A 22,085-nucleotide genomic window follows, 5' to 3' on the forward strand; every position below is an offset into this window, starting at 1 on the left:
ACAATGCCGGTCTCCAAGCCAGCATAACTGCCTTCGGCTCCTTGCTAATCTCAGTTAGCCTTGCTTTCCAATGATAAAACATTTGTCCCCTTCTCTTTTCTCTTCTCTCCTCTGTTCTTCTCTCCCTTCCTCTTTCTTCTTGAGTGTGTGTGTGTGTGTGGGGGGGGGGCAGCCCAGCAGAACTCTGATCATCTGAGGTTGGTATATTTCAGGAACTAGCTCCCTTTCTCCTGATTTCTCAACCTCAGGTGTTACAATCAGGACTTTCCTTAACAGCAATGCCTAGCCCCCTCTTCAGAAAGGCACTGCCAGATAAAAACAAAGAACAAAATCAAAAGCAGTTTACTTTGGTCATCTAGCTCCTCCTGCTACTCCCAGCCCCGAGTCTGGCTCAAAAACCAGGTAATCTGGGCCTGTCTGCCAGGCTGCTCTTCACTGCCATCTCATGGTGAGCAGCCTTTTTCTGAGAATTAACCTTTCAGTTGGTGCAGACCCTCGCAGACAAAGTAGACATAAATTAGGAAGGGTCCTGTCCGCCGGAGCAGCAGGCTTTATAACAGATTGCGTAGTACACGAAGGTTGAAAATCACTAGAGAAGGACCGAATGGGCTGTAGTTTAAGCAAGGAGTATACCAGCACTTGATTCAAGAAACAAGACAAAGTTACTTAGGAGGAAGAGGAATCCTGAATGTTCTGAGTCCCATCTTTTCCTCAGGGAAGTGAGGATTTTAAAAATACTAGAATCTTGGAGACCTATTTATAGGGACTAACAGACTTAAAACAGCACCAAGAGTCAACAATGATTTGAACACCATCACTGTAACAGTCTATCGGTGTCTCACAGGGTCTGTATGGACGTTCACAGTTACCGTGATACGCAGTCACCCTATACCACTGTCACTGTTTGAAAAGAACTGCTTACTGCCCTGATCCTTCTCCCTCAAATATTCATAAGGTAAAATGGTCACATGTCTCTACTTGATTGCTTCTTCTCTTGTCACTCGGTCATAATCAGGAGAATTTCCTTCTATCCATACCACACAGCTTGCTCTGCTCCATCAGTTGCCTACCAGACATGGCCATTACGTATATACATGTGGTTGTGGAAAGAATACACTTGACATTGATTGCAATTTGGAAACACCCCCGTAAGGCATTTTCAGTGGATGGCATGCAGCAAGCTGACCTAAATTATTCTTCAAATGGTGTCCTTTGAAGCAGTGCTTCTTATTATTTAATCTTTATTCTTCTCCTTTTGTGTTTTTCTAAATTGGCAATGAAAGTGTAAAAAAAAAATCACAATAAAACTTCAATTTTGATCTATGCTAAATCAAGAATCCGATTGGAAAAGCTAACCCACCCTGATCATTTAGTTAGCGCTGGTCTAGCACTAGTATTGAGGCACAAATCCAGATTAGCTGGTAGTGATTTCCCCAGGAAGAGTGAATCTTTCAAGTTCAAACTTAAATCATACAGTATACACATGTGGAAGAGACATAATTGCAAAAGACCCATGTCTTACTGTTAGGAGTCTTGATCTTCCTCGGGATTCCAGCCTGTCAATCTGTGGCCAAGAGATCCAGGGCTCTGTATTCTATAGGAAATAGAAAAAAATGGGCAGAAAGATATTAAAATAGCTACAAATGGAGTGAAAGTGCATAGCCTGAAGTTTACTAAAGAAAGAGAAAATAAATTGGAATTAGGTTCGTAATCCCAGTTTATCTAAGCAATTCCATAAAGATTTCTCCACATAGAACCGATACGTGAGCCAGTCTCCTCGTACAGGGCCTTATGAAGCAGGCCGTGTGGTTACTGTAGTAGCAAGACCAATTTAGGTAGAACAAGAACACGAATGAAGTAACAATGAAGCACACAGGATGATGTTATTTCCTTTTCAATAATTCTGGTGAGTTCAAGGAAAAAGTCTTATTTTGATTGAAGTACATCTCTAATTTTGCTAATCTCTCTTCTAACTAACATAGATCTCGGCAGACCACAAGATTCAGTTAGAATTTATTAATCATGTTTGTTTCCATTGTATTTATATTTATATGTCATATTTCTCACAAGCCATAGGGATTTTCATTTACCTACTTAAAGTAGAGATAGTGTTTCCTTCTTTTAAAGTGGTTTTAAATTTAAGAGTGAGCTGATTTAAAAAAAAATTCTTAGGTAAATAATAATACTTTTGATATACTAATATAGGAAAAAGCAGTTATGTAACACTATTTACATAAATAAGAGAGGTAAGCACACACAGGAGAATGGAAACTACATTAAGACAGAGTCAAGCATTTCTTTGCTAACCTTATCTCCAATGTCTAGAAGAGTACATGGCATATAGAGGTACTTGATAAACATGTTTATAAAAGAAATGAACAAATAGACAAATAGCTTTTGCAGATTCTGGAATGTGTTTTGATACATGAGACACTGATGAGCATTAAGAGGGCTTGTCTGTTATTGTAATTCTAATATCCAGTACAGGTACTTGATCTAACAGCACTCCATAAACACTTGCTGAAGGTATTAATTCTTCAGAGAAAAAACAGTGAAGATCATTTTGATGCCCACACTCCTCTCCCACAAAAGCAAACAAACAAAAAACAAACAGCAATAGTTCCAAACGTTCCTGGGTTTAGACAATGGCATTCCAAGGTTCAAGCAGTGAGGCTGTAGAGAGTTTAAAAGCAGTAATACATCCATCTAAAAGTATATCTGTTTTTTATCATCACCATGCACTGACAATTCTCAACCAGGTCAATGGTAAAATACTCCTCCCCACCAGGCAGGCAGCTCCCACTGTCCCCGACTTGAGACACCACTGGCTTCAGAAAAGATGGGCTATTTACCTAAACTAAGTAAGAAATTATGCCGATAAGGAATTTGGCAGTGACAGATGTTCGATAGCCAGAGATCTTAAGAGTTCAAGGGTCAATGGAAAGAGAAATCCAGGAAAATTTTTCTACAGAGAAAATTCTGAGGGATTCTGGTCAGGGTGGAGTAGAAAGAGCTTGTCTTAGGAATCACCCTGAATGGCTTCCCAGTGTGTTGTGACGGTAAGTGGGTGAAGCCCAGAGGCAGGACTACTTCTTCTGGCCTGAGTATTACCAGTTGGGGACAATTTCATCTGTGCCAATCAAACCTGGATATTGGATACTGGCAACTGATCTGTGCTTTCTTGGTATCAGTGCTGTAGGAGATAACCAAAGAAATGTGTTGCTTTAATATCTGGACAACTGAAAAATATAAACTGAGGGGTTGTGATCAGTACACGGTCTTATGGACGGTCTTGAAACAGATGTTCTTGATACCTCTCCCTTTGCCCAGAACTTGCTTCCAGTAATGGCGCTCACTTCATAGACAGTGTTACCTCTTCCAGATTATCATCTTGGCTGACTGCAGGCCCCCCTGACTTGTCCTCCTTCTCAGGTCCCAGCATTCATTCACGTAAAGTAAGGTTATGAGGCTGATGACTCTTCCCTCTCATTGAATGTTAATGCTCAGGGTTTAAGCCACTTGTCTCTAAACCGTTTTATTTCCTGTTCAGCCACAGTGGTTGAAACAGTCTCAATTTCTGCTAATGCTGTTAATTCAAGCCAAATCTGCTACAGTAAGAAAATTCCAATGACAGAAGTCACTGTCAGCTGCATCTGACTTTTCAACAATGAAGAAACTTAGATATGAATATATATATGTACATATATATATACCCACACATACATGCACATATACACGTATGTGTATGTACATACACATACATCTATATATAGTATCACATATTATTTAAATTAGAAGGGAGGTTGAAGTTGCTGATTTCCTTGATTATAATCTATTTCCAACAAGAAGGCAGTCAGGTGCAGTGCAGCAAGTGACCGACAGTGGCACAAACTTGTTACTCACATAACACGTGTACAGGCCTACGCTTCACCAAGCACTGTGAGATACACTCTCATCTGAACCTCTTAACAACCTGTCAATATTATTACTTCTCATACTACAGATGAGGGGGAAAAAAAAAACGAAAGCCCATGGAAGCAAAGACATTTTTTCCCAGATCACGTTGCTAGTAGGGGATGGGGTTCAAATTTGTCTTTTTGTACTTGCTACTCTAGCAGGCACATCTACTAAACGGCACCATTGCTGCCGGGTTAGGTCCTACAGAAACCCATGATGGTAAATAATGCATCAATTTCCCCTTCGCATCCCATTAGGAAAAGCAAAGAGACAGTGTCCTCATCCCAGTAAACTGCCATGATGTGTTACAGGGAGGTGATGAAGGCAGAAAAACCACCCCACTCCCATTTCCCATGTATCTAGATCAACTCTTACAAGTTTATCCCTAACTAAATAGCCTTTTAATGCCTCTAGCCCTTGTTTACTTCTAAATCAACCATTTAGCTAACATTTTCAAGTTGTTTGTTTTCCCCTACAAGTTTGCCAGCCTTCTTGCATTTCCAGCCTTCAAAGGGTTAATGAGAACACACTGAGTGTGTAAAGCTTTGCTTGAGTCAACTCACCTTCTCTAGGTTGCATTTTCCAGCACGAATTAGCATAAATACCAACATGTTTACATCATAATTACTTTAATTCCCTTAGCCCCACCAGACCTGGAGTGTGTCAATCTGCAGTGATTTCAGGGGTAAGGGATGATTACTGGTCCATGAAACATATATTACAATAAATGCTTAGAAACTCGGCACACCACTTCTAAAAGGATCCCGACTTTGCGTCAGGGAGGGCACAAGGTTTTTTTTCTAGGTCTTCAGGTTCTCATTTATAAAACAAGGATCAAAATTCTTATCTTTAAATTTTCTCCATGAAAACTACAAATATGAATTATTTTGTCATCTGGAAAGTATTTCAAAAAAAGCAGGCTGGTTTTTTTTTTTTTACCCCTGGAGAAAAACACTAAGTAAATATTACTGTAAAACTGGCAAGACCTATTCTGGGATTTATAACATAAAGTCAGCAACCTTTCCCTTTCACAGGCTACAAAAGAGTTCAGCATCACTAGCAATGGTGCAAGGCAAGTGTCTAAGAAGTAAGAATTTTAAATGGAGTGTGGACAATTATTCACACACATACGAATGTCCAAAGGTCTATATTTAGGGGCTTATTATTAACAACCAGACAATTAAAAATAGTACATGTTAAAGTTAAAGGTCTGATTTGAGAAATTACAACTTTATGAGGGATATTTCCATTCTTTTTTTTTAATTTTTATTTTATTTTTTCAGGGGAGGTAATTGGATTTATTGATTTATTTGTTTGTTTATTTAATTGGAGGTACTGGGGATTGAACCCAGGACCTCATGCATGCTAAGCCTGCACTCTACCACTGAGCTATATATACCCTCCCCCCAATATTTCCATTCTTTATACAATAAAAATCCATATATCAGCAGCCAAAGCGTATTTATTAATTATCTTCCATGTACAAAGCACTGAGGGTACAGGAGGTCCTGTGTTTACTGAGCACCTACCATATCCCAGGTGCCGTGCAAAAGCCTTTACTTGTGTATTTGAATAGGAAAGGTTGGGGGCAGGAAGGCAGAGGATGTGTAGGAGAAAGAGAAGCTAGCTCGAGGCTCAGTTCTACTCATCTCTGGGGTTCATACACATCTTGTGGAATTATTTGTCTATTTGCACAAGAGACTTATGAACCTCTTAAGAGAGTACTAATTCAGATAAACCCACCTGTTCCATGACAAGACCTCATTTATCAGTGGGGCAGGACAATCAATGGGACTGTCACTTTGATTTGTGTCCTGACCTAATCGTGCAAGGACTCACGTATATGGTACTTGTCTATTGAAGAGGTATTTAAATTAAATGTGGGGGAAAGAGAAGAGAGAGTTTCCATTCTGGCAAGGGTGCAGGTGGCTTGTGCACATGGAGGACTGGAAAGGATATAATACAACTTTGGCACCTTGAGGGTCTACCATGGGAGCATACCAGCAGCCCATCAAACCAATAATCTCGGAAGAGTGAAAAGCGGATCTGGCTGTGGAATACACTACAGGCAGATCTGGGGATATCAGGAAGCTTGGCCATCGGCATGAACCTGGGCACTGGTAGCAATGACTTGGTAGGAAGCAGTGAAGACAGGTACCACCAAAGGCACCTGAAGCAGGATTAGGCGGGGAGGTGGAATGTCATATGTCATAGGGTAACTGAATGCATTCCTTAATGAGCACATAGGAGACACCTCTAGGGACAGGATGCTACAGGGGCTGAATTAATTAGAATAGCAGTGGGTAGTCCGTCCACACTAATACTTTTTACCATTTATGTGACCCTGAAAAACATGTTTACGTGGAAAATATATTTAATAGCCATGACAATGAAAAGTCATTGTCCTCTTCTTACTTAAGAAGAACTGTAACCCCCAAAATGAAATCTCATTAGAGTCATCATACAGGTTAAATGGTGGCCCCTAAAAAGACGCGTCCACGCCCTAACCTCTGGAACCTGTGAAGATTACCTTACGTGGCAAAAGATGTGATTAGGTTTAGGATCTTAAGAGGAGGAGTTTATTCTGGATCATCCAGGTGGGCCCTAAATGCAATCACATGTACCTTATAAGAGAGGGGCTGAGGGAGTTTGGTGACAGACACACAGAGGAGAAGACACACAGAAGAGGAGCGGGCAATGTGACCACAGAGGTAAAGACTGGAGTGATCTGGCCACAAGCCTGCAGCCACCAGAAGCTGGAAGAGGTAAGGAGCAGATTCTCCCTAACTCCTTCAGAGGAGTGAGGCTCTGCTGACACCTTGATTTCAGACTTCCAGCCTCTAGAACTGTGAGAACATACATTTCTGTATCAAGCCACCCAGTCTACAATTATTTGTTACAGCAGCTACAGGCACTAAGACAGTCACACAATTAACCAGCAAGAGGAAGAGACATGTTTCAGACCTAAGTTTGTCTGACTTTAAAATCTATCTCTTTGGGCCCCAGGGGGATGCCTTCCATGTACCATCAACGTACGTTTTAGTCATACAGCTCTTGGGCCTTTCAAGATACTTATGAGCATCTACTTTAGTTAAACCACCTTTTATTGATTTGGAAATCACTAAAAATTGCTGTATGGTTATGACATAAACAAAATGTATACGCAGTGTGTGCAGTAAAGGCTACAGGAGTGGAGTCGAGAAGACTTGCTATGGGCAGAGATGATCAGGAAAAAGAGTATGAGGAAGGTTTTCAATTATGAGGCAAAGGATGCACGTAATTGGATAATGGTGAAGGACCAGGTAGAACATTGTGGGGTCTTCTGAAGAACAGCTTGAGCAACATTTCAAGGGGAAAATTACAAGCCCCACGCAGAGTACACTGTGTAACCCGGCTTGCAATTGTAAGCCTTGTACTAAAATGAAAAACTAATTAGATTTAGACCCTGGTTGTTTCTGTTATTGCTACAGTGGACTGTTACTATCCCTTCTAGGACACTGAGGTTTTCTTATTTACTTACTGAAGAACCCTCTCTTTAAAAATCCTTCCCACATTCAAGGTCATTTTTGAATTGATTTTTTTTATCTACATCTCTTTATGGTCAGGCATTTTCTTTCTGTCCATGTGCCTCTTTCAATGCCATCTGTTTTGCTCAGGGATTTAGTGACTCACAAGCCAGACCAGCAACACACAGGGCCACAAATACCAGGTTCTTGAAAAACAGTAAAGTTTTAGCTTTACTGCAGCCCTTCCGGCTCTCCACTCATGGTGAATTAAGTCATCTTCACAGGAGATAAAATTACCTGTATTCCTGCCTAACCTTAATAATGAGGGGAAAAGGGTGTTTTATCTACTCATTGTAAACAGAGTAATCACTATTTGCTATGGCTCACGGAAACAGGAAAAACAATAACAACAAACCACCACAACTAATGTGTTTTTCATTTTCTGAGAACCTGAACAACTTGGTCGTCTTAACTCTAGTTCATTACAGCCAACGATTTAATCTCTGATGGCAGAGAAGCAAGAAATACGCTTACGTGCAGGGTAGTAACGTCTTCGCTGCCGATCAATACTCACAGATACTATGGGAAAACAGGTCCAGTTTTTGCTAAAACACTTACATATTTCTCATTCAGCAAGAGCGAGGCTGAAATGGGGCATCTGGGGTGTAGTTTTCACCCTCTAGACTTGCTGGTTAGGTAACATATGTAGTGCTTTCTTGCTACACAAGGCACAGTGCTGGGGATAAAGAAGGTTTAAATAATAGCCCCCAAATCAAAAAAAGACCTGCAAATAAGAGTTCAAGACAATAAAAATAACACAAGACAAGACACATTTAATTATCAATAATTGCTACAGGATGTAAGAGAAATGGAGAGAACATAGCATACCGGAATGGTCTGGAAAAACTCCATGGCAGCACCAAGATTTGAAATGAATTATGTTAGATGAATGTAAAAGGCCCCAAAAAATCAAAATCTGGAATCACCAAATGGTGCCTCTAGGAATATTCAGTATAATCTGGTAATGCACAAGGACTGCCCTTCCCACGTGGCAAGGACCAAATCCGGTGTGCACTGACTTGACCCAGTGCACATCTGCAGCCTTTTTCTTGCAACACAGTATAAATGTGAGAATGCAAACAGAAACACATATATTCCTCACATATTTATACAAATGTGTCCTGCAAGCGGAAGTTCTAATCTTATGGATTTTATCCCTTTGGGACTATTTGTGTGTTTGTACTGACTTTAGTTCATCCTTCAATTAACATGCGAGGACCAGATTTTCCATTCCAAACAGAATGACTCATGTAAGTACAGAAAGCAATTAAATCTCCAAGAAGAAGCCTCTTCCTAACATCCTGTACACTTTATTTTATCAATAAGAATTTACTCAGAGATATTATTATTATTATTATTATTATTACTAATTTTAATGATGGAGAGACCCTGGTCCCATGCCATCTGTGTTATAGTCGTATGATTATCAAATCTGACAGACAAACCTCAGATTCTTGTTCTTCCAAATTCAACTTAACCATTTGTCTGACAAATATTACAGAATACCTTCTTTATATTAAGTGATGTTTCAGGCACTGCAGATATATTGGTGAAGAGGGGAAGGTACAAGGTCTGTGTATTCGTGGAGTTTACATTTGTATGTGGGTGTGTGTTGGAGGGAGACAGACAATAAACAAGCAGTACAATGACTAACAGCAACTCAGATTGCGCAGTATCTGCTGTGTAGAAATTATGATGGTGTGATGAGATGGAGAGAGACTGCTGGTGGTGGTGGAACTGGGAGTGCAGTTATCTGAGATGGTTGCCAAAGATCTTTCTGAGAAGGTCACATTCAGAATAAAAATTGAATGAAGGCAGTGATGTTAAGATCAAGGGGAGAGTGGTCCAGGTAGAGAAAGGAGCAAGGGCAAAGACCCTAGGATGGAAGTGAGCTTGTTCAAGGATGAGCAGAAACATCAGCCAGGCTGAAGTGGGGGTGGGGGGCGGGGTGGGTGGAGGCGGTTGTTGCCAAGAAGTAGGAATAAGAAGTAGGCCCTGTGGAGCCTTATGTGCTGTGGAAAGGATTCAATATGCCTGCTAAGGACAAATATTAATAGTAGTTTCATAAGCTCAAGGCAAATTTAGCTGAATTAATTTCCAAGTTATTATATCTGCTGTTGTATGTTAAGTGTATGCTTGTAACAAACACTTTAGAGACTTACTGGCAACATTTACTAAAAACATAACATTTACCAAAACTGAGATCTGTTGTTGACACAATTTGGTGATTCTATTTCAACTTAAATGAAAATTATGGGATTTTCGCAATACATTCCAGTGCTCCCCATCCCTCGTCTCTGCCTCACAAAATTACCTGCACAAAAGGTTGGAAACAGAGAAACAAAGGCCACAATCACGTTAACACTAACAAATCACCTATCTGAGGTTGTCTTTGCTCCTTCTTATACTCTGTCCTCATGCATACAGCATCACGATGTAGTTTTCATCGTAGAAGATATATGATTTTCTTGCAGTGCTTTCAAAGCACATTTAGAGCAGGGTACTTATTATTTTGTAAGATTTGGTCACTGGCAAGAAGATTTCTCGGCAACTCTAAATAAGCCTGGCTAACTGGACTTCATCGATCACTCCTTGCAATGATTTTCCCCTCTCTCTTTGACTCAAATCTTCACTTCTTATCAAAACTGCTCTTTCAGGGTAAAAAAGGACTTGAGACGAAAAGTAATTTCTGATAAGCAGTAACGAGCCTGGCTCCTTCTTACGAGGCTCCCTGGGTATGAAAATTAGATTCTGAGTAATTTCTAAATAATTTCTCAGAATTCACAGAAGGAGAATTCCTCCTCAGTTGAGTGTCATTTGTTTGCAAATGAGAAGACACAGCTGTGGGATGGCTAATTAGAGTTTAACCTCACCTATGTCTTAAGAAAATCTAGAAAACAGACATTTTTCTTAGTCTCTGTGTAAGATTTTTAAACACTCTGACTTGGGGGTTCGAATAGAAGGATCTAGAGGGAGTTAGTGGAATTGATTTTTAAGAACAGATTTTTATTTCATGTGTTATTTAGAAAATCAAAGTAGAAGGACCAGACAGTATATTCTGAACTACTCCACATTTTCCCCCAGATAGTTATCTCTGGTATTGCCACAGAGATGAAATCCTTTTTAATAGAATTTAATAGAGTTTTCTCTATTGTTAATTCAGTCTAGTATTGGTTTAAGTGGAAGGCTGTAGGGAAAAAAAAAATAAGAAAATCTATCATTTGTTTTGTGGTTATTTTACAAGTTTTAAAATTTAATTATTTACCCTTTCAGATTATCACAGGCATCTCAAACTTAGTATAGTCAATACAGAAATCTTGATTCCCACACACACCATCCCATCTATTACTCCATGGTCTTTCCTAGTTTAGTAAACCACCATGGACCCAGGGCCAAATCAAGCTAGATCATTCTCTATTCTCTTCTCTCTCTGACCCTCCTTTAACTTCATCCAAGTCCAATCCATCTGCAAGTCCTATGAACTCAGTTTACAAAATCTACCACAAAGTTGCAATCCAGGAGTTGCTGGGCTGTGTTCTTATCTGGAGGCTCAACTGAAAAGAATCTAATTTCAGGCGTATTCAGGTAATTGGTAGAATTCATTTCCTTACAGCCGTTTGACTGAGGGGCTTGGCTTTTTGCTGGAGGTTGGCTAAAGACTGCTTTCAGGTCATTGTGGCCACCAGAAGTTCCTAGAGGCTGTCTGTATGCCCTTTCAACAAGGGTTTCTTCAGCGTAACCACTTACAACCTCTAGCCTCTGAGAAGAGTGTCTGGCTTGAGTTTGCTAAGGCAGACTTTTAGATAATACAACATTATGGTGACAGTTGCATACCATCATCTTTGCCATATAACAGAACCTAATTACAGAAATTGCATAGCATCGTCTTTACCATATTTAATTGGTTAGAAACAAGTCACAGGTCCCACCTACACTCAAGGGGAGGAGATTACCGAAAGGCTTGACCACAAGAAGGTGGGACTCACTCAGGCTTACCTTAGGATCTTCCTGCCAGATTACATATGATCCTCCTTATTATATAGTCTTTTTATTTTATTGTTCTTGGCTCATATTCTTTTCTTTTGCTTATTATGGTTTAAATTGCTTTTGTTCCTCCTAGTTATTTTAGGCGGAAGCTAGGGCATTTATTTGACACCATTCTTCTTTCCTAATAAAGGCGTTTAGTGCTACAAATTGACTTCCAATCACTGTCATAGCAGCATCTTACACATTTTTATTTGTCATGCTTTTATTTTCATTCATTTCAAAATACATCCTGATTTCTCTTCTGATTTCTTCTTTGACACATATGTTAAATCAGTGTGTTCCTTAGTTTTCAAATACTTGGGGATTTTCCAGGTATCTTTATGTTACTGATTTCTAACTTAATTCCACTGTGGTCAGGGAGTATACTTTAAACATCTAGAATCCTTTGTAAATTCAAGGGCTTGTTTTATGGTCAGAGTATTGTCTACCCTGGTAAATGTTCCACACGCATTTGAAAAACAACACGTATCCTTTCATTATTGAGTAGAGTCTTCCATAAATGTCAGTTAGGGCAAACTGGTTGATAGTGTTACACTTTCCATAGCTTTATATAATGCACATTTTTTATTATTATTGAAAGAGGCTTGTTGAAATCTCCAACTGTGATTGTGGACTTGTCTAATTTTCCTCTTACTTCTATCAGTTTTTGCTTCATGCATCTGGAAGTTTTACTTTAAGTGCATAAATATTTACCTAAATATTTAGAATTGTTATGTTCTCTTGATGGATTGACCTCTATGAGATTATGAAATGATGCTCTTTATCCTTGGTCATATTCTTTCTCTGCTATCAATACAGCCAGTCAGCTTTCTTTTAAATAGTGTTATCATGGTATAACTTCTTGTTATCATTTTACTTTTAACCAATTTTTATATTTTAAGTTAGTCTCTTGTGGGCAACATATCTTGATTCTTGGTGTTTTATTCAGTCTGGCAATCTCTCATTTTTAATTGAGTGTTTAATCCTTTTACATTTAATGTAATTATTAGTATCATTGCATTTAAATCTGCCATGCTGTTCTTTGTTTTATGTGTGTCCCATGTCTTCTTTATTCCCTTTCTCCCTTTGTTACAGACTGAATGTGCCCCTGACCCCCAATTCAGATGCTGAAGCCTTAACCTACAATGTGATGGTATTTGTAGATGGGGCCTTGGGGAGGTAATAAGAGTTAGATTAAGTCATGATAGGATTAATGACTTTATAAGAGAAGGAAGAGAAAGTGATCTCCCTCCCTCTCTCCACATGCACACACCAGGGAAAGAACATGTGAGGACATAGCAAAAATGTGACCATCCTCAAGCCAGGAAGAGAGCTCTCAACAGGAACTGAATTAGCTGGTGAGTTTGAACTTCCCAGCCTCCAGAACTGTGAGAAGTCAATTTCTGTTGTTTAAGCCATCCAGTCTGTCGGGTTTTGTTATGGCAGCCTGAGCAGACTAAGGCATCCTTTTTTTCTTGCTTTCTTTTGGATTAAAGGAATGTATTTTTAAATTATTCTACTTTTTATCCTTTGTTGGCTTATTAGCTATCTCTCTTTTTCATAGTGATTGCTTTAGGGTTTATAGTATATACATCTTTAAAATATTATCACTTACTTCAAGTAATAGCACCTTATGTGGAATGTAAGACCATTACAACATGTATTTCCATTTCTCCTCTCCCATTCTTTTTTTGCTATTCTTGTCATACATTTTACTACCACATACATGACAAACCCCCTCAATATGCCAATATTATTTCTGTTTTAAATAACCAATTATATTTTAAAGCAATTTTAAAAATAAGAAAAAGTATTTTAACATATTCCACATGTTGATCATTTCCAGAGCTTTACATCCTTTGTGTAAATTTAGATTTCAGATTTTGTCTGTCTGAAAACATTTCTATTTCGGTTTTCATTTTTGAGAGATATTTCTGCTGAGTACAGATTCTGGATTGACAATTTTGCTTTTTCAGTACTTTAAAGATGCTGCTTCTCTAACTTTTGGGTTGTATTGTTTTTAATGAGAAGTTTATAATCATTCTTAACTTTTTTCTTCTTTGTACTTTGCCTTTTTTTCTTTGGCTACTTTTAAAATTTTCTTTTTATTACTGGTTTTGGCAATCTGTTTATGATATGCCTTGGTCAGGTTTTCTTCATGTTCTTGACCTGAACTTTTATTGGAATAGTTTCTAGAATCTCTAGGTTTATATTTTGCATCAAATTTATAAATTTTTCACCCTTTATTGCTTCAAATGTTTTTTTCTACACCTCTCTCCCTTTTGAGGACTCCAATAACAAATATATTATACTTTTCTAAACCTCACTGATGGTCTGTTCATTTTTAACTTTTTCAGTCTTTTTTCTCCTCTGTGTTTCATTACGGTTATTTTCGATTGCCATGTCTTCAAATTCACTAATCTTTTCTTCTGTGGTGTGCAATCACTTACTACGTATTTTTAAATCTCAGACAGTTTTTTTTTTTTTCATCTCTATGTTTTATTTAGGTCTTTTCCAGTATCTTCTGTCTCTCCTTAACAAACATGTTCATGCTTTCTTTTACTTTTTTGAACATATGGAATATACTGGTAGTATTATTTTAATATCCTTGGGTGCGAATTCTTTCACCAGTGTCTTTTCTGAGTCTTTTGTATTGATTGATCTCTTCTCCTAATAGTGGGTGTGTTTTACTTTTTTGCAGTAAATTTTTATTGGATGCTTGACACAAGAATTTTACATTTTTGGGTGCTGGATATTTTTATATTCTTTTAAATATGTTTGAGCTTTGTTCTGTGACTCAAATAAATTACTTGGTAAGCTTTTCAAGGCTTGCTTGTAAGCTTTTTTTACAGGAGACCAGAGCAGCCTTTAGTTTAGAGCTAATTTTTCACCACTACTAAAGCAAGACAATTCTGAGTACTCTAACCAAAGCCCTGGGTATTACAAGGTTTTTCTACTCTGGCTGTTAGGAGCAAAAATTATTATAAGCCCTGTGTGATCTTTTGGGGCTGTTTCACCTATCCTTTGTAAGTTCTTTTTCTACATGTGGTGGTTTCCTCACATCCTTGTGCTGAGCAGAAGAAAGCAGAAGACAAAGAGAAAACTTTGAAGATCTCAAAAGTCCTCTCTCTGTGCAGTTCTGTCCTCTCCAGTACTCTGTCTTGCAAGTTTTAGCTTCTTTGGCCTCCTTGAATTCTCAACTCCATTTCTTCAGTTCAAGGTGACTACTGGGATCTGTTTGAGGCCCCCTGTCCTGGAAACTCTTGAGGAAGTAAGCTGAGACAATCATAGAGCTTGCCTAACTTTTTTCCTTTCCCAAAGGTATCATTTTCTTATATTGCCTATTATCCAATATCTTAAAACTTTGTTTTGTGTATGTTGTCCATTTTTGTAGTTGTTGAAGGGAGGTGGATAAACGTGTCCTCTGTTCCCTCATCATTACCAGAAATGAAAGGAAGAAGGCATCCTTAATCTTTTCATTTTGTGCCATGGCCTCTATTGGCAGTCTTGTGAAATCTATGCACTCTTCTCAGAATATTGTTATAAAATTCATATAACCATAGCATAGGATGACAAACCAATTATCCTGAAATATATATATCAGAATATTTAAAAAAAACTGTGTTACTATAATATATGTGCTTCTACATTAAAACATTTATAAATTCTAACAGCAGGTCTAGTAATCATCAAAATCTGAAGCAGTGTTGAGCGTAAATAATATTTCCAGATATCTGCATGAACTGTATGTGTTATGAAAATATTTTTAATTTCTATCGGTGACAAAAATCATGATAACTGTTAATACTACTGAGATTTGGAAACTATTCATAACTGAAGGAATGTTAAATTTCAGTTAGAGGTTAGTGAAAATAAAGATCTATTTTTTCTTTTTCTTATCTAAGTTCATGGACTTCTGCTTTGTCCATGAAATCATGGAGGTCTGTGGACCCTATGGTAAGAAATACTGTTGCAGAGAAACCTCCCTGAATCTTTGATCTTAGGGACTAAGTCATGGTTCACAGAATTTGCTGCCTCCAACAGCTTGGTTTCTCAATCTTGCTGCTACTTCTATATCCTTATTGTTAGTGAGGGCCTGAAGAACAATAGGATTAAATGGGATAATAGGCCAAGCATTTACCATTGCCTTTGGCACCTGAAAAGCCCACATAACATAGCTGTTAATCATCATCACCATCATTATCATGGAGGGAGCACTTATGTTGCAGGGGACCTAGCTGAAACTTACATAATATGAGGATCCCTTTTTAAGGAAAATCAATAAAATATTTTCCTTTTGCCAATTTTGTGAAGACTTATGACTACAGGAACCTATTTTTAGGGTCTCTCCTGGGCAAGTAAGGATTCTCAAAACTTAAACTTCATTAATTTCATGGTAAGTCTGCTTCCAATTGACATTCTCCTCTTCTACATCTTCATAATTCTTATCAGTTATTCATGATCCAGAGCAATCTCTTTGTCCTTGTTACTGCAGAGGTAATGCTGTGGGGAAATGTGGAGGGGTGGTGGAGATAGGAGAGAACCACTACCAGGCCTCCTCTCCATCTTTGGAGCCCTACCCTGGGTGTTTGACTCCTGGAAGGATTTATTTCCCATGTTCCTCACAGCAGGTGTATTAGATGACCAGTGACAGAGGACATAGGGAAAGGAGGACCAAACCTACACTACTCCTTACTCTGCTGCCATCACCTAGCAAAGTAACAGCACAGAGTGGGTGTTCCATGCAAATGGATGAAAACAATGAATGACTGTTTTCTTTTCTAAGAATCTTGAAAATAAAAATTAAGCAAAAAGGAAAAATGAAAGAAAATACTAAATCCAGACATTGTTACAAATTTTAAAATTGTAGCTCTTGAATCAAATGTTTCTCATGCAGGGATGTAGGGAAGTGAAGTATGTTGGGGTGAACAGGGAAGGTGATCTGTTTCATTGTTCTTTAGTGCCTTTCCAACTGCCCTACCAAATGCTGTCACCTTTCCTCCAATTATGCCCTCCTAGTCCTCTCCACTTCTACTGTGTTATTTCTATTAATCTCTGGTTCCAACTGAGGTGTTTGTGGATAATGAATGATGATAATGATGATGATGATGGTAAACAGCAATAATAATACTAATATTTATTGAGTGCATACTATGTGCCAGGCTCTGGGCTATTTTTTAACGGTATCATCTCAGTCCTTACACAATCCCACAATATAGGTATTATCATCACCCTCATTTCACAGATTGGGAAATTGATGTTTACAGGTAATGTGCTCAGTATCACACAATTAGCGAGTAGTGGAGCCAAGTTTCAAACCTTGGCAGGTATTCTGACTCCAGAGTTTGGGCTTAAAACCATTCAGCCACCATACTACCCTGTTGTAGTAGGAATAAAATTCTGGGGTAATTCAGAGTGGCATATTAAGTGGCTGAGGTAGACAAAAATCATATCATATAGGGCATCAGCATGCCCTGAGTGTAAATAATAGAATGAAAAGCTGTGCGTGTGTGTGTGTGTGTGTGTGTGTGTGTGTGAGGGAGAGAGAGAGAGAGAGAGCACGCAGGAATGGTGAACCCTCCGAAGGCATCTTCAAAGCCCCATCGCAGGATAGCTCATTGCTTCCTTGCTGGTTAGTCTTCACAGAGCAACAGGCTGTCTTCATGGGCAGTGATTTATCTGCTGCCCCCAAATTCGCTTAGTAAAAGGTGTTCAATACTCATCAGTGCAACGAAGAAATTGTATTCTGCCTTTGGAGAACTCAAACCAGGAAACATCAAAGTGACAAGTGCAACATTACCTTAGAAATTAAACTACATTCAGAAAAAAAAAAAAAAAAAAGGCTGCTTTACTCTAAGGATCATTCATAGGCAAGAACTCAGTTACCAAAGTTCTATAATTGGATTATGAAACTCTAAGAAGGCAAGGATTCATAGCCTGTGATTCACATTTGAATCTTACTAGCAAGGAGTCTGGTACGTCATCACCAGGCTCTCTATAAATGCTCACTAAGTGCATGAAAAAACGACACTGTTTTAAACCATGTGTTCTCCGCCGAATGCAGCTCAGGCCTTGTGTTACTTAGAATGCTTTTGTTCACTTGCTCTTTGGTCCTAATGAAGCAGTGGTTGCCACGGTCACCAGGATGTCAGGTACGCATGGCCAAAGAGGTCATCAGTAGGGAATGAGCTCTGCAAAGAGCATGGCTCTCTGGGCCTCATCTGAGGAGGGCTCCTGTTTCCAGCAAGTGTCTGTGTGGGATCACTCTGCCTTGCCGCTTCATCTGCAATAGCTTTCAAACTTGTGTGTGGCCCGCGAATTCTGGCCACAGGATGGGACTCACATGGGCTCTTGATCCCCCTCCCATCCCATCTATTTGAAAAGAGTTGTTAGAAGTGGTTCCTGTGATAAAGCGGGATGTTTTGAAATAGATCAAAACAGTGACATTTTGATTCTGCCTCTTTGTGGAGTGGGGCTATTTGTTTTAGTTCACGGAATAAAACTGAAAACTTGCAGACGTGCTTTTACTACTTAAAACCGAACTCCTCCCTGACCATGAAATACGGATGGACCCTAAGTACCATTCCCAGCTCTTTCCTCTCAGTAGGACATAAAGCCTTGTGCACATAATGAACTCAGACATTTTAACAGCTGATTTGTACCCTTCAGGCCGCTGTTGTCATAACCTCTGCGGACTCTCTGTGGATTATTATGTGGGGCTTACCACTGTTGATTTACTTTTCTCATATCTGTTCCTGAAGCAATAGATATTGTCACTTCTGTTTAAAACATATTTTTTGAAACGGTGGTGGCTTTTTTCTAAAGGGCACTTAAGTCATTTCTATTTAAAATAAATTAATTAAATTTATCTTTCTCATTTGCCTCTACATGACCTTTGGGGAACTTGGAAATTAAATTTTCTCCTAATATTTTACTTTCCAACTTGGCAAACATGGGCGTTGTTTTAGATTCTGAGCAAAGTTGAAAAAGCACAGATTTCTTTTCAGAAAACACTTCAACTTTGAAACAGGAAGTGATAGCAGTTCTGGAAATTTATCTGCTGTGGTATAAGCTTTACTTTTTCTTTTCAAATGAATTACAAAGGAGAACGCAATGCTCAAGAAATAATGAGATTGTAAGAAAATCAACTAAAACAAGCGAAAAGCATCCATGTGGGTGATTTCAACTGTAAATATTTTTCTTTAAAAATATAAAAAAGTTCACGTTGCTATTTAATAAATATTATTATTTGATGTTGATAAACATAATGAATCACTGAGGAGAAATTTAAATACACATTTTCTTGAACAGGTCAAATGAAAACTTTTCTAATGGTAATAACACGAAGTAAGGATGTCCAAAATAAGCCAAAATGAATAGATCAAACAGAATTTGCTATTTATAACTTAAAATACTTTTTCATGTTTGATCACATAATCATGTAATAAAAGTATTCCTGTAGCTTTAGGGAACATTTTAAACATTAAAAAAAACTTCTGTGTTAAAGTTCAATAACAGAGATTCCTTTTCCTTAAAATACACAGTATTTTTTAAATGAATAAAGGAAAATTTTTATTATTAGCTAATTATACACAATAAAAACGCTAATTGCATACAGCCTTATAATTTGTGGAGTTGTCTCCATATATATATATTCTGAAGAGGTAGGTAAGACAAGTATTTCCTATATTTAAAGATACGAATTTTAGCTCAGAGAAATGAGTAACTTGCCCAAAACACACAGATTAAGTGTCAAAAGCTGGGGTTTGACCACAAGTCATCTGCCTTTGAGTTCACTTTTTGGTTAATGAAGAAACACACCTTTCTTCAATTTCTGCAAAAGCATCGAAAACAGTTTTCTATGTGATTTGGCGACACTGAAGGGCTTCCTTCTTTCCTTTGCCTCGTCATTGTTCTCAGCGGTGGGTATTTCCATTCTGTTGTGCTTGCTGCTAGGGAGAACCCAAGGAAGAGTGAGAGAAGCAAGCTGTGGGCCAGGCCCTTCAGAACTGAGGCTCACAGGGGAGCCAGCCAGGGAGGGAGGTAGTGTCAGAAGATCTGTGTACGCACAAAATAAGGGTACCAATTCTAAATACCAGTGACCTTCACGAAAAGAAGTGATCAGCTGGGAACTGAGGTGAACAAGAAATAATGCAATTTTTGGTTTCCGTCTTAAGTCAATTACATCGTGGTATAATTTGCATAGAGTAAAATGTCACCATTTTCAGTGTGATGCTCAAAGACCACCATAATCAAGTCCAAGAGCATTTTCATCACCCTCAAAGTTCCCTCCAGCCTTTCTGCAGTCAATCCCTCCTCCCACCCTTGGCCTCATACAACCACTGATCTAGTAAGATTTTTTTAATTTGGAAAGAGAAGAGGGTAAGGGAAACAGTGAGAATAAAGGGAAGACTTAAATCAGATGATACCTCCCCATTGTTAGAATTCCAGGTTTTAAGTCTAAGTAAAATTTCCAGGTAAGGAAGGAAAAATGAGCCAGGTTTGTGGGGGAGGGACAGCCCCCAGTTCCCCCGTGTAACTTGTTCCCTTCTTTCCAACAGTCATTTCCTGGTTGCTCACTCCTTGTCCCATCATCAGCCCCAGGCCCATCCATTGCTTTTATTTACAGAATGACAGTGACCCCTGCAGACCCCTGCTGTACTGGGAAGCTGCAGACTGGTATCTCCAATCACCATCCTAGATGTGTATGAATCCTAACCAAGATTCTATTCAAGTAGTTTGTAAACTTCTGGGGCGGGGGGGGGGAGGTGTGTGGAGCTCACGGACCTCTTTAAGGAAGCTTTTGGTCCTCTCCCTAATAACACACATCTGAACAAACAATTTTGCATTCAATTTCAGGTGGTGCCCACAGGGCCCCCCAGATCCATCTCTAGTATCCTGAGTGTCCTTGGTGTTTGGGGTAAAACGGTCCCATAACCTTGTGTTTTTCTGCATCCTCCTGCACTGGGCATTCCAGGGAGAAATAGCTCACACTGTGCCAAAGGAACCAGGAAAGCTTCTGCATCTCCACCTTTAAGTCCTACATCAGCCCTTTCTCTGCAAAACCTTTTGGGGGCTTTTATAACACCTTATCTTTCCTTGTATTGGACTTGGAGACTTCCCAACCACTTCACACAAGGAAAGAGGGTTCTGAAGAGAGACATGCGTGGAAGGGAGTGACATGTGACTTGTGGAGAAGCAATGCAGCAAAGGGTGGAGAAAACACAAGACATTCTAGGGTTGCCCTTAGTCCTGCTTTCCCTCCAACAGTTACGGATATAATGTTGAGAAAGTCACAAACCTCTCTGGGTAGCCCCAATATGCCTATCTGTCAGATGAGAAAGGGTTGGATTGGAGAGCACCTTTAAGCTCAGTCTTCTAGTATTTCCTATCCCTTACGTCCTCCCTGTAAGTCAAACTACCCTTTCTCTTTTATGATTGAAATAAAACATGCTGGACACTTGAGGCCACTGTATAAAGATATCCAGCACACACATGCAAAACATTCAGACATTTGAAAAGCCTGTAAAACTGAGAAGTGATCTGGACTGGCCAGGAGGAGCCAGTTCCTGAGAAGAGAATCCAGTACCTTTAAGTCATTCCCTCACAGATGACCCCTTCCCCAGGGGCTCCCAGAAAAGCAGTGCCCTGCTCTAGGCACCAACTGACTGTAAACACACCCACAAGGTGACATTAGCGCAGTGACGTCTGTGACCATCAAACTGGAGTGGGTGCTGGGAGCTATGGGAAGAAGCAGCATACTCCAATGGCACCTCGCACACCCTAGGTACTCAATGAATTGACATGGCTTGAATGAATGCAGGAAAAAAGTGAAATTCCGTTATAGGATCTGGGAACAGAAGGCAGAGCAAGGAGTGAATGAGTCAGGTATTTTGGTTTATTTTAACTGGGATTATCTGATTTATTATACACGTATTTAAGGTAAGCTCGCCTTGGGAGGTTCTTGCCTGTGCAACGGGCACTGAATTTGTTCTGTCTGCTTCACTTCTAATCCTATTTTTAAAGACAATTAAAATGGTGCCAAATAGTCCCTTAAACACAAGAGGTCAGCCAGTTCTCAAAACAACTTTCTCTGGCTTCACAGTTGTGAAAGCTGAGATGTGTCTCTGGGAGTCCCCCTAATTCTTTGTAACATTCTAAAATAAGTACTCTGGGACAGCTAAACATGGAACTTGTCATCTAAATATGCATTGAGAGACTTCTAATACATATTACAAATATGTATTTAGGGATTTTCTTACAAGGAATAAAGAGCTTTATAATAACTCCTTTGGAAGGATTGTGCTCAACTGCATTACACGTGTTCAGTCTCTTAAAAAATTCATGATATTTTCCTGATAGACCAGGATGTCTGATAAGAGATGGTAATGAGACACTGTCAGTGAGGCATGGAGAATCTCAAATTCCACATGTGACACTAAGCCTCATTCTTCATAAAGACAAGGGATGTGGGGAGAAGCTCAAGGTGCTTTGTTTTTTCTTATAAATAATGCACTACAGTTGCTCACATGTCAG

The 22,085-nt window shown here is 39.0% G+C and overlaps 1 protein-coding gene across 10 annotated transcripts in view; it reads right to left on the reverse strand.

Annotated features, from left to right (window-relative positions):
• Positions 1–22,085, reverse strand: part of SEMA6D (semaphorin 6D) — a 518,494-nt gene that overhangs the window by 282,405 nt on the left and 214,004 nt on the right. For all 10 annotated transcript variants that reach the window (XM_032481257.1, XM_032481258.1, XM_032481264.1 and 7 more), the window contains exon 3: positions 1,523–1,594. The gene's annotated coding sequence lies outside the window, so the exon portion shown is untranslated. The remainder of the gene's footprint in view (positions 1–1,522; positions 1,595–22,085) is intronic.

This window comes from Camelus ferus, chromosome 6 (assembly GCF_009834535.1).
Source record: "Camelus ferus isolate YT-003-E chromosome 6, BCGSAC_Cfer_1.0, whole genome shotgun sequence".
In the NCBI taxonomy this organism is placed as follows: domain Eukaryota; kingdom Metazoa; phylum Chordata; class Mammalia; order Artiodactyla; family Camelidae; genus Camelus; species Camelus ferus.